Source organism: Heterocephalus glaber, unplaced genomic scaffold (genome assembly GCF_053883595.1).
Source record: "Heterocephalus glaber isolate CG9 unplaced genomic scaffold, H.glaber_assembly_v1.0 deba00001509, whole genome shotgun sequence".
Taxonomy (NCBI): Eukaryota; Metazoa; Chordata; class Mammalia; order Rodentia; family Bathyergidae; genus Heterocephalus; species Heterocephalus glaber.
Window position 1 is genome coordinate 40,959,293 of NW_028258325.1, and position 16,364 is coordinate 40,975,656.

The window sequence follows — 16,364 nt, forward strand, 5'->3', positions numbered from 1 at the left end:
AATTTTCTTCACCAAAAATAATAGCAATATTTTCTGTGTTATTTCTAGATAAACCACAAAACATTTATTTTGTAGGTTTTCAGTTTTGCTTATAAATCAGGATGAGGCAGTAGATAAGTCATGGGAAAAGACAAGAAAACAGACGAGTCAGTTGCCTGTATGGATGGCCTCTGATTCTGCCTTGACAATGAAGCAGAAGTGTTCAACATTTACCTGCTAAGAAGCTTATGTAGGTTCCACCTAGGAATGTAAACAGCAATAACCAGATGTGGAATAACAATCCCAAGCTCTTCCATTCAAGCTTAAACTGCAACCTCTTCTTTTAAGTTCATTTAATAAAGACAAAATCTACATTGAAATCTGGTAGGCTTGTAAACTTCTCTTTAGTAATTCCCTTAACTGCCCATTAGATTTTTAATAACATACTTAAAACTCCTACTAATCACAGGTCAATGATGGCCTTCACCATAACATTTTATAAGATGCATTCTTTTCTCCCACACCACCTCAAAAGTCATTTCTTCAAAAACTGACAACTCAATACTTGAAAGCAGATCCACAATGACAGTGTGTTGTCTAAAATGACTTAATTAAAACAATTCCATAATGCCGCCAGCAGAGGCCATGCCAAAGCAAAGTGTGGCACTTACAATGCCATCTTCTGCCATTCTTTTTTTTTTTTTTTTTTGGTACCAGGGATCAAACTCAGGACCTTGCGGTTTTGAGGCAGGTGGCAGAACCACTGAGAAGAACAGACAGGTCTCAGCCGCATGAGGGTTCAGAGGGGCCATTTAAATATGGAGATTATCAATGGCTAATATATTCAATGACAGGCCTATAGACTAATGTATTCAGTGATTAGGTGGCCTACATACCCCTTATAGCTTTTTTTTAAAATAGCAAATATAAGAAAAAGCCCACTGTAAAAGTTTCTTAGGTGTTTTCAACAGTTTCTGAATTATTGGTAGGAAGCTGTGATTTAGCTGTATGTAGTTTGATATCATGTGTCCAACATTAAATCCAGATCATGTTTTATATCAAAATTTATGTTAAGCAAAGCCAAGTTACTTGACTTTTGGTCTGTCAAAGTGTTCCTCAAGTATGCTTTGAGACGCTTTCGTCCATTTTCATAGTGCTCATTCTCAACTTTCATCACAGGAAGAATATATAGGACCTTCAGCAAGGCATACACATTAGGAAAAAACTTAATGTCAGGCAGATAGAGGGCTTCATAAATGGTAGATGGAAGCTCTATGTCTTTCCCTGTGTTTCCATTTGATTCTCCAACAATGAAGTTCAGCTGAGAGTGTATCAGGATTGGGTAAGTCACTTCTGTACATGTGTCAGCCTGATGTTCCTCTGATGTGTTGAATTTGAGCTGTTCCATGACCAAGGGTACCAGAGATAAGCATTTAAGAGCTTTGAGATGCTGTTCTGAGAATATATCTTTAAGCTCCTGAATAATGTGCTCCACTGTTGAGACACTCAGGGTTTCTTTATAGTAACTCTCAGAGGTTAACTGAGATTCCAGGTTACCTTGTTGAGCCCTACGAAATTTACCAGGGAGTTTCCTTTGAATATCAAGTTTGGTTGGCAAATTTGTGGCTTCCTCAAACCAAAACTCATGATAAACTTCAACATTTTCTATCACTTCATTGAGTGAGTGTAATACAGCAGTCAAACTACTGGCTGCAAAGAAGACGTCAGAAGTTTGTCCCTGGAGATTTTTCCCAAAGGCCCTTGTAAAAGATAAGACACTTTTAAGAACAACAATGATAACAATAAAATCAAAATCTGTTACTGCACTACAGAGTACAAATGCTTGGCCAGCTATACAGTTATTTCACCCAATATTTATGTCACTATTTATACCATCTAAACATAAAACAAGTGCTTGGAGGAGGTCCACTAAAACTTCAAAAGCATCATGCCTGCCTGTCCACTGAGAATGACATATTTCCTTCAATTCTTTACCCCTTTCTTCACTGTTCTGGAAAAGAACTGAAATTCCATTGTCAAGTTCTAAAAGTAGTGGGTGATCGATGGAAAAAAGAACAAACTTCCTCAATTGTTCCCAATGCAACTGATAACCCCACCACCAACACTGATTTTGCCAGCCACATGTTTAAGGCACAGGAAGAGCAGAGTGTGTAGCCTGGAGATATTTTTCTAGAAGTCTAGAAGCAACAACTTTCATTTTAGAAGAAAATCCACTGGACATAATATGAGCCTGGCCACGACAATTCTCCATATTTAGTCCTCACTTCTCGTTTCACAGCCAAAATTTCCATAATTTTTCATAAGGCAGGAAGCCCACAAACTCCTCCCTCAGGTTATGAGATACATCAGCAAACCTCACCAAGACAGGTAAGTGCTCTTCCCCTGCTATGTCCTCCACATCATCAGTGATGATGGAAAATCAGTGTGAGTCTCTCATTTCCCTGGGGGTTTCTTCCCTAATACAGCTCTCACAGATCTCTAGCATCTGTTTCTGCTGTGTTTTTGAACAGAACAATGTGTTAACGGCTGTGGTCTCAAAACGCTTTCTCAGAACCTCTTCACCAGAATTTATCCAGCACTCCAACAAAGCTTGAAAGTTATCAGGTGTAAAAAGACCTTCCAGGATTTCATCTGTCTCATGCCCATCCAGAGGTATGTTTTGTTTTCCCATAAGAATCAAAATTTCAAATAGACACTTTAAAAGTATTCTTGGTTTTCCTTCTCTTCAAGAGTTAAAGGTAAAATGTCTTTATCCTGTTCATCCCCCTGAACTTCTCTGGGATTCTGAGCATTGCTATTGTTTGTTTCTTTATGTTTCTGTTCCTGTTCAGAAGTTTCATCAATTTTTTTCTGTTTCAGTGTCCTGATTTCATCTTCACTCAATTCTTTTATTTGTTTTCTGTGTCTACTATATGGATGTTCAAATGACTGGTAAGATCAAATATTGTTGGTATTGCATTGTCTCAAAGAACAGTCCTATAAGGACTCTCCCAATGACTTCACAAGTATCTGCTTCAATTAATTTTGAGAAATAAAATAACCCAATCATTCTTTAGTTTTCTGATGCCTCTGCAAAATGTATAGTTCTACAGATCATAGAGGTCTGGGAATGTTTGGCACACAACCGATAATGTTTATTTAGCTGATCAGGTGTTTTAGTTTCTAAATTGGCTCTCCTACAATTCTCCACCCACCTCTGGCATCTGGCCGGATCCCGTGGAAACCTGCAGAAGGCCAGGTCAGACCGTGTGCTCTTCCGCTTGCAGTTGGGGGCAGTGCAGAAGTTCAGCATCGTGGCCCTCCCCCGCCCACCAGCCAGCCCAGTCCTCCCCTCTCCGCCTCCTCAGGGCAGCCAGGCGCCGGGCGGGGCGGGTGGGGAGGGGAGCCAGGCTGCCGGCTCTGCAGGGCGGGCATGGGAGGAGCGAGGGGCAGGAGGGGCACGTGGTCCGAGGCTGGCCTGAGGACTGTGGTTCCACAGTGCTGCCAGCGACCGGGAGGATTTGCCGCAGCCGCCATCGCTGGTGCACCTCCTGCCTGCTTCCCACAATGCACCCTGATGCCCGGGGATGGCCCCTCTTCCCTCAACCTCTACGGTTTTATTTTATTTTATTTTTCTGGTACTGGGGATCAAACTCGGGACCTTGCGCTTGGGAGGCAGGTGGCGGAACCTCTGAGTTAAATCCCTGGCCCTCTACAGTTTGAGTTTAATGGAACACATCATATAGTAACTTCTTCAGAAAGTGTGAATAAGAAGTAGGTCTTTTGAAACTTTGTGTGTTGAAAATCTCTTTTTTCTAATCTTAATGTGATAATATGTGACTAGTTTAGCCTAGTGTGATAATATATTAATAGTTTAGCTGGGTATAGAATTTTAAATCAATCATTTTCTTTTAGAATTATGAAGACATTGCTCTACTGTCTTTCAGGGTTTTTTTTGTTTTTTTTTTTTTGATACTTGGGATTGAACTCAGGACCTTGCGCTTTCGAGGCAGGCAGGAGCACCACTGAGCTAAATCCTCAGCCCCTCTACTGTCTTTTAATTTCATGTATTTTTCACTTTTGGAAATTCCTTTTAGTTGTTTCTCAAAGCTGCTTTTTCATAACTCATGATTTTCATAATTCTTTGTTTCCTGAAGATGTTTTGAAATTGAATTATTTAGTTCTTTTAACTTGGTAAGCATACTTTTAAAATTCATGACTGATCATTTCAGTGATCTGTTTTCAACAAGGTACATATTTTGTTTACTGCTACACCTTATAATCTTGCTGCTTGATGGCCATTACTCTAGAAAAATGAAGTGCTGGTTCCCTGAGGCCTAGCCTTCAAGATGTGCTTTCCTTCAGGGTTTAACATTTGTTTCTACCAGGTGCCCAAGGGCAGTATTGAGAGGGACCACATTCAAGTCTGAGAATTCCCAGCTTACTCAGATTAATACATGTGTTCTGAATAGAGATTAATGTTGGGGACCAGGCCTTGGGGACAGCCACTCCAGGATAGTTTCTTCAACTCTTCCCTTTTTTAATTCATCCCTATTCTCCAAGGCAGCACCAAGCCATTCTCTCCAAAGTTCCAGTAGTCCAAGGAAAGAAAGGCAAGACCCATGTTACATTTTTGTTTGTTTGCCCCTGTGAGTCTCTATATTTTGCAATGGAAGTCTTCCTTGGATGTGTAGTAATCTTTGTTTTCTGTTCTTAATTAAGATAAGGAGACTATAAAGTTGATTGGTCTGTCAGTTACTGCTCTGATGTTCTGCTGGCTTCTCAGGTTATAAGCTCGAACTTTAAAAAACTGACCCAATAAAGCCAGGTGTAGTGGCACCCAACTGTAATTTCAGTACTCAGGAGGCTGAGGCAGGAGCGTTGCTGTGAGTTGAGGCCAGCCTGGATTACAAAGTGAGTTCAAGGCCAGCATTAAGTATACAGCAATACCCTGTCCCCAAAAATATATTGTTTTTGACCTGAAAGTTTCCAATGTTATTTATATCTTTAATGTTTTAAAGGTATTTTTCTTTTCAAAACATATTTTATGTAGTATTTTTTGCTGTTTTCAGCAGGAGGATTGAATTTCCTAGACAGTCATTAGTGGAAACTGAAACACTCTGCTAATTTCTTGCTTCCAATATTACTGTTAAGGAGTTGTTGCAGAAATCTCGGAAAGAAATACACAGAGACACAGAATTCGGATAAAATAATAAAATTTCTTCTCCTGAGCAGACAGGAATGCCAGAAACCAGTCTGGTCAATATCTGCACCCCTTTTGTTCAGCATTTCCCTTTTTATATCCTTTTTAGCCATTATCTCATCCCTAGTGGTCTTTGATATGTAAATACAATTCCAGTTCCTATTTACAAGTCACAGACACAAGATAGGCCATATACATTGTAAATTCACCCTGGCATGGTAACTTTGTTAGGTTAATGAAGTTACTGGTTAGAGTCAGATAATCCTCACCTTAAACAAGGAGTTACAGGAAAAGCAAATCTTAAAAAAATACATTACTTATTTTGCTTCTACAACTACCTTAATATTCAATCTATTAAGTTATCTAAAACTTTTCCGTATCAGAGTCTAGAGTCAGGTTTTGGAATTATTGTTGATGCTTTTTTTTTTTCTTTATCTTACTTTGAAAGCAAATAAGCTTTCACAATGCTGTGCTTTGATGTGGGTCTGTTTTATCCATTGTGCTGGGCTCTCAGTGTAAGACCGAGGGCCTTACCAAACTCTCCGAGGAGCTGACTGCAGTGAGGATCACCCAGGAGGAAACACACCGGACAGATTGAGATGGAAAAAAACAGACCTTTATTAGTCTGGCCAGATGGCACCCTCCAAGCGAACAAGCTTAGAGAGGCCCCAAGCTCAGGGGGTTGGAAGGTTTTATAAGGGCTGAGGGGAACTTAGCAAGCAGAACTACAGAAGTGGAATTTTTGCAGTTAGGGGACGGTTAGGGGAGTTTGCAGATGTTCTTTACTTATCTACAGGATGTTCTTTACACAGAAACAATGGTACATTCCATGGTGTCTTAACAGATAAACAAGTACATTCTGGGAACTCTGTGTCCTTTAGTGACCCCAAAACCCATAGGGATAAGATGGAGGGCCTGTAACAAGAGGGCGTTACTTGTGCTAAGTCTCACCTGGGTCTTACATCAGCGGGTTCTTTCAATCTCAGATTTACTTTGTATTTTTATGGAAAATTTAGCTCAATAATCAACTTTTCTTTTAGTGTTTCATTTCTGCTTTCATATTTTTAATTTTTTTTTTTTTTTTTTTTTTTTTTGGCACCAGGGATCGAACTCGGGACCTTGTGCTTGCAAGGCAGGTGCTGGAACCACTGAGCTAAATCCCCGGCCCTATATTTTTAATTTTAAAGCCATTTTTTGTTGTTCTATAACTCTTCCTTTTCATAGCAATATGTTCTTGTTTCATGGTTGTAATGTGTCTTGTCTGAATTTTTCAAACTTTAAATTGTTTTATTTTCCTTGCTTCGTTTTTATTTCTGTATGTTTTGTTGGTTTGTTTGTATATGTGAGTATGTTTCTCATTGGAAGTTTTCCTTAAATGTTGAGTAATCATTTTTTCTTCTTATACATAGGATAGGGAGACTTCATAACTGATTGGAAGCTCTCAGCACATGAATGGGCTTTGTCTTTCCTTTCAGGTGATCTGGCTAGGCCATTATATTAGGAAGTCTCTAGTGTCATTATCTTTTTTTTTTTTTTTTAAGGGGAAAGGGTCTATTTAGCTCACTGTCAAAGTTTCATTCCATAATCAGCTGGCTCCAAGACAGGTGGCAAAAAGGCAACAATTCATGGCAGCAGAAGGTAGCAAAGCAGCAAAGGACCTTCCAGTGTCATTATCTCTTTTGACCTTAGCTGCCAAGTTCCAGGAGCCAAACGGGGAGGAGGCAATGCTAGTGTAGTCACACTACCCCACATGCACACAATTATGTATCCTTTTTACTTTCTGTATTTGTACTCTCAACTATGCCTGATGTTCTTCAGTACTGAGAATCTTTTACCTTCTCCAGAGAGAAAACTTCCAATCTAAAGGAGCATCTTAATGAGTTCTGGCTGTTAAAACAAAATATCATAGACTGGGTGTCTTCTAAACTACAGAAATTTATTTCTTGCAATTCTGGAGACTGCCTGAGATGAGTGTGCCAGTTGGGTTCCAGTGAGAAATCTTTTCTGGGCTGTAGGCTGCCATTTTTTTTTTCATTTGTATCCTTACAATATGGAAAGAAAGTGAGAGAGCTCTCTGGGATCCCTTTGATAAGGGAATTAATCCCATTCGTAAGAACTCCAGCCTTGGGACCTTCCCAAGGCCCACCTTCCTTTACTTTCTCTTGCTTTGGAACACATTGGAATGGTACCACACTGGGGGTTAGGATGCCACCATATGAATTGGGGGCAGAGAGGGGAAAGGAGGACACAAACATTTTGTCCATAAGAGGGAAGTTATTCAAATACATTAACTGGGTATAGATCTGGATTTTTAACAATTACTTTTCCCTGTCTTCTTCCTCCTTCTCTTTTCTTCTCCTCTGTTGAAAAACAAATTTTATTGATATAGTATATAATTTACATGCTTAAAAGTGCCCAAATCTTTAAAATGAACCTACCTGCATTTAACACAGACCTCTTGATTTTAACATATATTTGGCCTCATCTTCCTGAAGAATGTGGTGCTGCTCATTCTCAACCCTTTGGGGATTCTGTAGTATAAACTGAGTAACTGGTTTAGTCAAATTCCAATGTGATTACTAATTTTGTCAAGAGATATTTTTATTTCCTTTTTTTCTTTCCCCAGACCCAACCTGAAGTGGACAAGTTATATCTTCCGGCATTTAGCTTGTGCTGAGGGGCATATTGTTTTCTTTTTCACAGTTTTGAGGATAACCCGTCCAGATTCCTGGCTTTTATATGGGGTCTCACTTCCTACTCCGCACCTGTATAGCCCTGAGTCTCTGGCTCCTGTGTCCTGTCCTCTGTTTATCCCTAGCCCAGCCTCACCCTAGGCCCTGAGACCCTAATGCTGTACATGTGAGCAAACATCCTTATACAGTCCTGGATTTCAAAGGGTATTTACTGTGTTTAATTCCCCCTGCATTTTGACTTTTTGTAGCTGGAGGATTTTTCAGAATACCTTGCCTGCACAATCGCGAGGCACAATTCATCTTGTTAAACCCTGGTCATCTATAAAAGCTCAATTCAAAGGTCACCTCTTATGTAAAAGCTTTCCCATCCTTCTGCTGAAGGAGTTAGACTTTCTTCCGCTAAAGAAAGCTTCTCTATCTCCTTGTGACAATCCATTTCAGAGCTGTAAATCACTCCGAAGGCTGCTTTAACTGTGTACCTATGTATCTGTCTCCACCAGTTGGGAACTACTCTGTGCACTTGGTCTTTCTTTTTCCTTCTGTTTTCTTTCTTTGTTTTTGGCAACATGAGCATGTATTCTCTTTAGTTGAAAGATTACTCAGTAAACTTTAAGTACATAAGATGAAATAATTTTAAATGTCCTTTTTTTTTTTTTGATACCAGGGATCAAACTCGGGACCTTGCACTTGGGAGGCAGGCAGAACCACTGAGCTAAATCCCCGGCCCTAAATCTCCATGTTTAATATATGTATCTATATTAGTTTAAAGCACTAGAACTATCACCCACATCAAAATATTAAACATTGATCTTATATATGAATGCCATGTTATTCACCATATAAAGTCTTTTAAATATGAAAAATCTATAAAATCCTTATTTCTGCCTAATAAAAATGTTCTATTTCTGTAACTGAAAGAATTTCATTACCTTTAAACCTTTGTTTTATACAACTGTAGTTATCTTGAATCAGAGTCTGATTTTTTTTGGGGGGGGGTACTGGGGTTTGAACTCAAGACCTTCTGCTTGCAAGGCAGGCAGCGACACCACTGAGCTAAATCCTTGGCCCCAATTTAGATCTTATTAATTGGGAATTTAACCAGTTTGAGTATAATAATTCACCTCTACCTCTGTCAGTCTCTTTTATACTCATTTTAATGCTTCTAGGGCCAAGAATTTAGCTTAGTGGTGTCGCCGCCTGCCTCGCAAGGGCAAGGACCCGAGTTTGATTCCAGGTACCAAAAAAAAAAATGTTTCTTTGCTGTTTTTCTTTTCTACTCTTTCTTAGCTTTTCACCCTTTTCCAGTTCCAGAAACATAGATATATGTATTTTACTTTTGTCCACAACTCATTATATAAACTACCATTGGATGAAGTAACAACTGTTTTCCCAATTCAGTATATCAAACAACTTTTTATTCAACCAGTGCTTTGGGAATTTTCTTCTTCTTTTTTTTTTTTTTTGGTACAGGGGATTGAACTAGGGACCTTGGGCTTGCAAGGCAGATGGCGGCACCACTGAGCTAAATCCCTGGCCCTGGAATTTTCTTCTTATACTATCAGTATTAACATTAAGAACAAACTTGCTAGATTTTTTCCTCTATAATTAAACATAAAGGAAATAAAATTGTACCATTGTCCAGTTTTGTCAGATTAATATTTAGAATGTCTTTACTTTAGTTTTCCTGTCCACAGTGACAAAGCATTTTTATTTTACATACATTTGGCTTAAAAATATGCATCTTTATCCATAATACTAAGTGGAAAAAATAAAACAGCATTTATTTGCCCAAAACATTGAATATTTGACATGCTCTTTGATAGTTTAAACCACATAAACTGAAAAATTTAGAACTAGTTTACAAATCTATTTTTGCATTTAGTGTTATTACCCTATGTGTAACAAGTTTAGACTCCATGCTTCTTAACTGATTTTAATAATTACCATCAAATCTTTCATACAATTGTCTTCCTACTCTTCAGTTATTTTTAATTCCTGTTCTCTGTTGGCTGTAGTAAATCATTAGCAAATTTTTCAGAGAAAGTTCTTCACTAATATACTTTCTTAACCCCTGAATATCTGAGAATGTCTTCTAGTTGGAAGGGTATATCATTTTTGTTCAAAATTATTTTTCCTTAAAACTTTGTAGATATTGTTCCATTATCTTTTGGCATTTAGAATTGCAAGAGAAAAATCTGAGGTCATTCTGACTTTTGCCCCTTTATTGTTAACCTGCTTTCTTTGTCTAGATACTTCCAAAAGTTTTTCTTTATCTTTGAAATTTAAAAGTCACCAGGATATTTCTAAATGGGTGTTGCTTTCTTTCCATTCAATTTTAAAGGTACCTTGTGACCTTTTTTCATTGTAGGCCTATTTTACTCTTCAACTCTGGAAAATTTTCTTCAATTACCTCCTTAATTATTGTGTCACCTTTATTTGCTTTGTCCTATGTTTCAGATATTCCTATTACCTGTACATTATATCACCCGGACAGGCCCTCTAAATCTTTTTTTTTTTTTTTTTGGTATCAGGGATCAAACTCAGGAGCCTGCACTTGGGAGGCAAGTGCAGTGCCACTGAGCTAAATCCCGGCCCTCTTCTTTTTTCTTATCTTGACTTCATTTGCCTTTTTCTCTGTATTCTGTGAGAATTTCCTTTGTTTTTCATTTACTTCAGTAATTTGATTTTGTAGCCAATCCCACATACACATTTCCTTAAGTCTCTCAAGTCTGAGAAATCTTTCAACACTCTGCTTAACCACTGAGCATGTATGTCTTTTATACCCTCTATTATAGATGTTTAACACTTTCTAGCTTTTTTATGGAGGCTGATATATCCATTTCAAGAGGAGGCATTTTTTCAAATACTTAGCTCTGTTCTTTTCTTCTGAACTGCAGCATTATGACCCTTTCAATGGCTCTTCTCAGAGCAATGGGGTCCAAAAATTGAATGCAGTGACCAAGTCACTGAACCAAGTTCTACTCTGTGTGCTTTGATATGCATCTCTCATCTGCATCTAGTATAGTGCCTGCCACCTAATACTCACTGAATTAATTAACTGATAATACATTAAAGCCATAGTTCAAATTCTGCAGAGGCTTGATCCCAATTATGTTAGTTATTGTGATAGTTTGGATTTTCTTAAATCCTCTCAAAGTCCACCTGGTAATACTTTGGTTCCCACGTGGTACTTGTGACCATTAATCCCGATATCAACTTCACTGGATTAAGAAGTGCCTAACAGTTTAGTAAGGCATGGTCCTGGGTATGCCTAGCTGGGTCATGGAGGCATGACTCTGAGCACTACTGTACATGGTCTCTGGCCTTTTTCCTTGTTGGCACTGTCCCTCTACTCTGCTTCCTGCCACTATGAACTAAGCTGTTTGGTCTGCCACAATCTTCCATCATGATGTTTCTGCCTTGGAGTTTGCCAACCAAGAACTGAAATCTCTGACTGTGAGACAAATTAAATCTCTTCTCCTTTCAGTTGTGAGTGTTGGGTATTGTCTCAGCCATGGGAAATATGACTAATACAAAGCTGGGGGGTGGAAACTTTAAGAGGTGGGGCTTAGTGGGAAGTATTCAGGTCCTGGGACTATGGGACCATGATCTCTTCCTCTCGCTTTCATTGGCCATGATGTGAGTGGTTTTGCTTCACCACATACTCTCACCATGATGTACTGCTCAGCACAAAGCAATGGAGCTAACTGATCATAGTCTGTGAGGCAAAACTAAACCTTTTGTATTCGTAAGTTCATATCTCAAGTATTTGGTACAGTGATGGAAAGCAGACAAACACATTTGTGAAATATATTCAGTCCATATATATTCAGTGCAAACATGTTGGGTACCTTTATTTTGTCCTGGAAACATGGCAAGCTTGCTCCTATCTCAAGGTCTTTGCCCTTACCATCTCTCTGTTTGAAAGGGTTTTCCACTGGATGTTCACATGGCTACTACTGAAGCAGGAAACTGTGAGGACTCTGGACAGACAACTCTTAACACAAAGATAGAAGCAAAAAGCAGCTTTTAATGATGCTGGTTGCTCAGCGAGTGACTCTTGTCAGTCTCAAGAGCCCCAAATAGAAGTTTGTGCTTCCATATATACCTCTTTTTACATCTATGAAGCTTAATTGCATTGGAGTTTCCCTGGGAATATAGCAATCAGGATTTCCACAAAGCCGAGCAGTGGAGAGGTGGAGAGAAAAGAGTTCTGGCAGGACTTTCTGAGTCCATTATGCTCCTTTGGTGACAGATTACAGAAGTTGTCATAGCTATTCAGGTACATTCTACAAAGAGCATAGTTACCTAGTTTACCCATAGTTGCCTAATAACACAGTTAACTCATAGTTGCTCATTTCCATATGGAGGGGTGGTCTCCTTTCTCACTACCTTCTTCTTATGTAGGCCTCAACTTAAATGCTATCTATGGAGAGAAGACTCTCTTATCATCCCTACCCCATGCCAAGTCACATTATCCTACATGTTCTTCTTCATAGCATGTGATTATATAATCACCTAAAGCTAACCTATTTATGTGTTTAAAAAATGAAATGCAATTTTCATAACCTAGAATTATTCAATAAATAATTTGTTGATTGTGTAATAAGTTTAGTTGCTGGGGATTTTGAAAAATGAATACTAGGCCTGACAGGTTCATCAACAAGTTTAACTGGCAAAAATTGATATTCTTTCAAGCCTTTTTGGAGATTTTCCTATGGCTGTAGTAGACAACTGGTAACATATTTTTTCCAGGCCAAAGTTATCTTCTGGAATTCTAGGGATCTCATTGGCCATGTAATCGTGCTATGTAGGCAGTATCAGCTTTGGTCCCTCTGTGATAAAGTTGGGTCAGGCTCTTTCCAGGAGGAACTTTGATTCAGCCCACCAGTTTCCCTTAAGGAATATCTACCTCCAAACCTGCTTCTACCCACTCTTCTACTGACAGAGGTTGTGTACAAAGAAAAGGACCCGAGTCTGCAGATAAGGGAGAACACACTGCAGTGGAGGTTTAGAAAAATGAAGTGGTACAGGCACCAGGGGTAGAAGAGAAGGTATTCCTAAGACATGGGATAAGAAAAAAAGAGAAGTGCGAAATCCTTGGATCTGTTTTGATATTGAATCCAGGGACAGCTTTGCCTAGAATCGGCCTGAAAAGATAAAGATCCTTTTAATTGATTTGGGCAAGAAACCTAGCATGAAGGCAGAGGAAGGAAGAAGGCTCAAAATGACACATTTTAGTCCCAGGCTCAAGTTTCTTACCTCACAAGGAATCTACTAAAGCAGGACATAGGTCTCTACTTTGGAACTAAAAAATGTAATCATATTAGTTTCAGTAGCCCAGTGGAAATGTTTTACCCCAACATCGCCAGCCACACTGACCTTCACCTTTCACCTATAGCAGGAAGCCTGGTCCACAGAATGAAGCAGGCTTTGTCTCTGCATGCTATGAAAGTGTTCTTTGGAAAAGGGTCTAATTGTGTCCAGCCCTACACACAGACAAGTTACTAACTTCCAACATATGTCCTTCTGCTCTAGTGGGCAAAGTGTTTGTTAAAATTTTAGGCTGAGTATGGAGAGAGCAAAATGGTATAATAGAGGCCAGCAGCAAAATAGAGCCTCTTGGAACCTAAAAGAAAGACACTTGAAAAACAACTTGGTGGGCCGGGGATTTAGCTCAGTGGGATCCCCAGTATCAAACAAACAAACAAAAAAACAACAACTCGGTGAAGAGAAAAAAGAGAAATAGATGTCCAAGAGCTGAAAGGGAGCTGTTAGGAAAACTAAAAACCACAAAGAAGCTAGAGAAATGCAGCACAATGCAGAGATAAGAATGAAGCAGTCTGGGGCTGGTGATTTAGCTCAGTTCGATCCCTGGTACAAAAAAAAAAAAGAATGAAGCAGTCTGGAAAGCTCATCCTGGTTCCCAGGGAGGGGGAACCTGTCTCGTTAAACACAGGTAAGTCCCAAGAAAAGCTCCTAGCTATTGTAAACTGAAAGAAAACAAACCCCACAAAAACAGCGTGGTGTTTTACTCCAAAAGCAACTGCTCCCACAAGGCAAGCTAGAGTTGGAGAAGAAATCCAGTGCAGCACTTGCCATATTCAAGAGGGTTTAATCAGGATCCATTTGGGGAAGGGACAAATTGTTTAAGACTAAGCCACAGAACAGCTACAGAATAAGTATACTCCAGAGTTCCTGGCATCACCCTACCACAGTAACTAGGTGGGAGACAGCCACAAGAGACAGTTGCTGAGAAGTTTAAGCTCAGGCAAGGAAGGATGCTGGGGTCCTGCCCTACATGGTGAGAAGCTAGACCTACCACCAACATCATTTTAAGTGAAAGGGCTGGAAGCTTGCTCTCTAAAGTCAGGAATAAGATAAGGATGTCCACGATCACCACTCCTATTCAATATAGTACTAGAAACATTAGCCAGAGCAATCAAGCAGGAGAAAGATGTAAAAAGGATATGCATAGAAAAGGAAGAAGTCAAATTATCATTATTTGAAGATGACATGATCATTTATATAGAAAACCAAAAAAATTCCAGCAAAAAATTCATAGAATTAATAATTAAATTTAAAAAATGTATCAGGATAGCAAATCAGCATACAAAAACCGGTGGCATTCTTTTACACCAATAATGAACTCACTGACAAAGAAATTAGGAAGATAATATCATTCGCACTGCCATCAAGAAAAAAAAAAATTAAATTCTTAGGAATTAACCTAACTACAGAAGTGAAAGACCTCTACAACCAAAACTACAGTACACTGAAAAAGGGGATCAAAGACGACATCAGAAAAGAGAGAGATATCCCCTATTCCTAGACATGCAGAACCAATATTGTTAAAATAGTCAACTTCCAAAATTAATATACAGACTTAATGCAATTCCAATTAGAATTCCACTAACATTCCTCATGGAACTAGAGAAAACAATCCTAAAACTCATATGGATCCAGAAGAGATATAGACTAACAAAAGCAATCCTGGGCAACAAGAACAAAGCAGGAGGTATCACAATACCTGACTTCACATTATAGTAGAAAGTTACAGTGATAAAAACAGCATAGTATTGGCACAAACACAGACATGTAGATCAATGGAACAGAATAGAAGATGCATAAACAACCCTAGGCACATTCAGCCATCTGATCTTTGACAAAGGGTCCAAAAATATATACTGGAAGAAACAATCTTTAGCAAATGGTGCTGGGGAAACTGGCTGTTCGCATGCTGAAGATTAAATCTAGACCCATGTTTCTCACCATGTAAGATCAAAATGATCAAACATCTATATCTTACAACAGAAACATTTAATCTGTTTGAAGATAAAATAGATAAAACTCTTGAAGGCATAGGCATAGGCAAGGACTTTCTGAACAGAATGCCAATTGCGCATGAAATAACATCATGAATGAACAAATGGGATTTTATCAAATTTTAAAATGTCTGCATAGCAAAGGAAACAGCCTACAGAGTGAAGAGACAACCTACAGATGGGAAAAGATTTTTGCCTGCTACACCTTGGATAGAAGACTAATATTTAGAACATATATAGAACTCAAAAAAATTAGCCCTGCAAAATAAGAGACCCAATCAAAACATGGACAAGTGAAATGAATAGACACTTAAGAAGAAGTACAAATGGCCAGTAAATATATGGAAAAAATGTTCAGTATCTCTGGCCATTAGAGAAATACAAATTAAAAAGACACTAAATACAAATTAAAATGACACCAAGATTTAATACAAATTAAAATGACATCTCACTCCAGAAAGAATGACTGTCATCAAGAAATCAATAACAAATATTGGTGAGACTGTGAGGGGTAAAGGAATCTTTCTACATTGTTAGTGAGAATGTAAACTAGTACAACCAATATGAGAACCAGTATGGAGATTCCTCAAAAAACTAAAATTAGAAACCTCATTTGACCCAGTTATTCCCCTTCTAGGTATCTTTCCAAAAGAGTTAAAGACATAATATTACAATGATACATGCATATCTATGTTTATAGTAGCACAACTCATAATAGCTAAATCTTGGAAGTGGCCTGTATATCCATCAACTTATGAGTGGATAAAGAAAATGCAGTATTTGTATACCATGGAGGTCTATTCTACCATAAGAAAGGATAAACTTAATCATTTATAAGGAAGTGGACATTCCTTGAGAGGATAATGTTAAGTGAAATAAATCAGACATATAAGCTTAAATATTACATGGTTTCTCTTATATAAGAAAACAAATAAATAAGTAAATAAAAGATAGATAATAGGAAACAGAGAGAACTTTTGCAAAAGGGAAAGAGACCAAGAGATCGAGGAAGGGGGAGTGGGGAGAGAGGAAGGAGATGAACAAAAGAACTAAGATGGGTTATGTTCATGTACCAACTCCCCACAATAAAAGTAATCATTATGTACTGCAAACAGGTACTAATAAAAATTAACCAAAAAAAAAAAAAATGCCAAGACTCTCTCA

At 38.5% G+C, this 16,364-nt stretch overlaps 1 pseudogene; it reads right to left on the minus strand.

Annotated features, from left to right (window-relative positions):
• Nucleotides 1-933: 933 nt before the first annotated feature.
• Nucleotides 934-3,292, minus strand: LOC101711040 (52 kDa repressor of the inhibitor of the protein kinase-like; annotated as a pseudogene).
• Nucleotides 3,293-16,364: the final 13,072 nt, after the last annotated feature.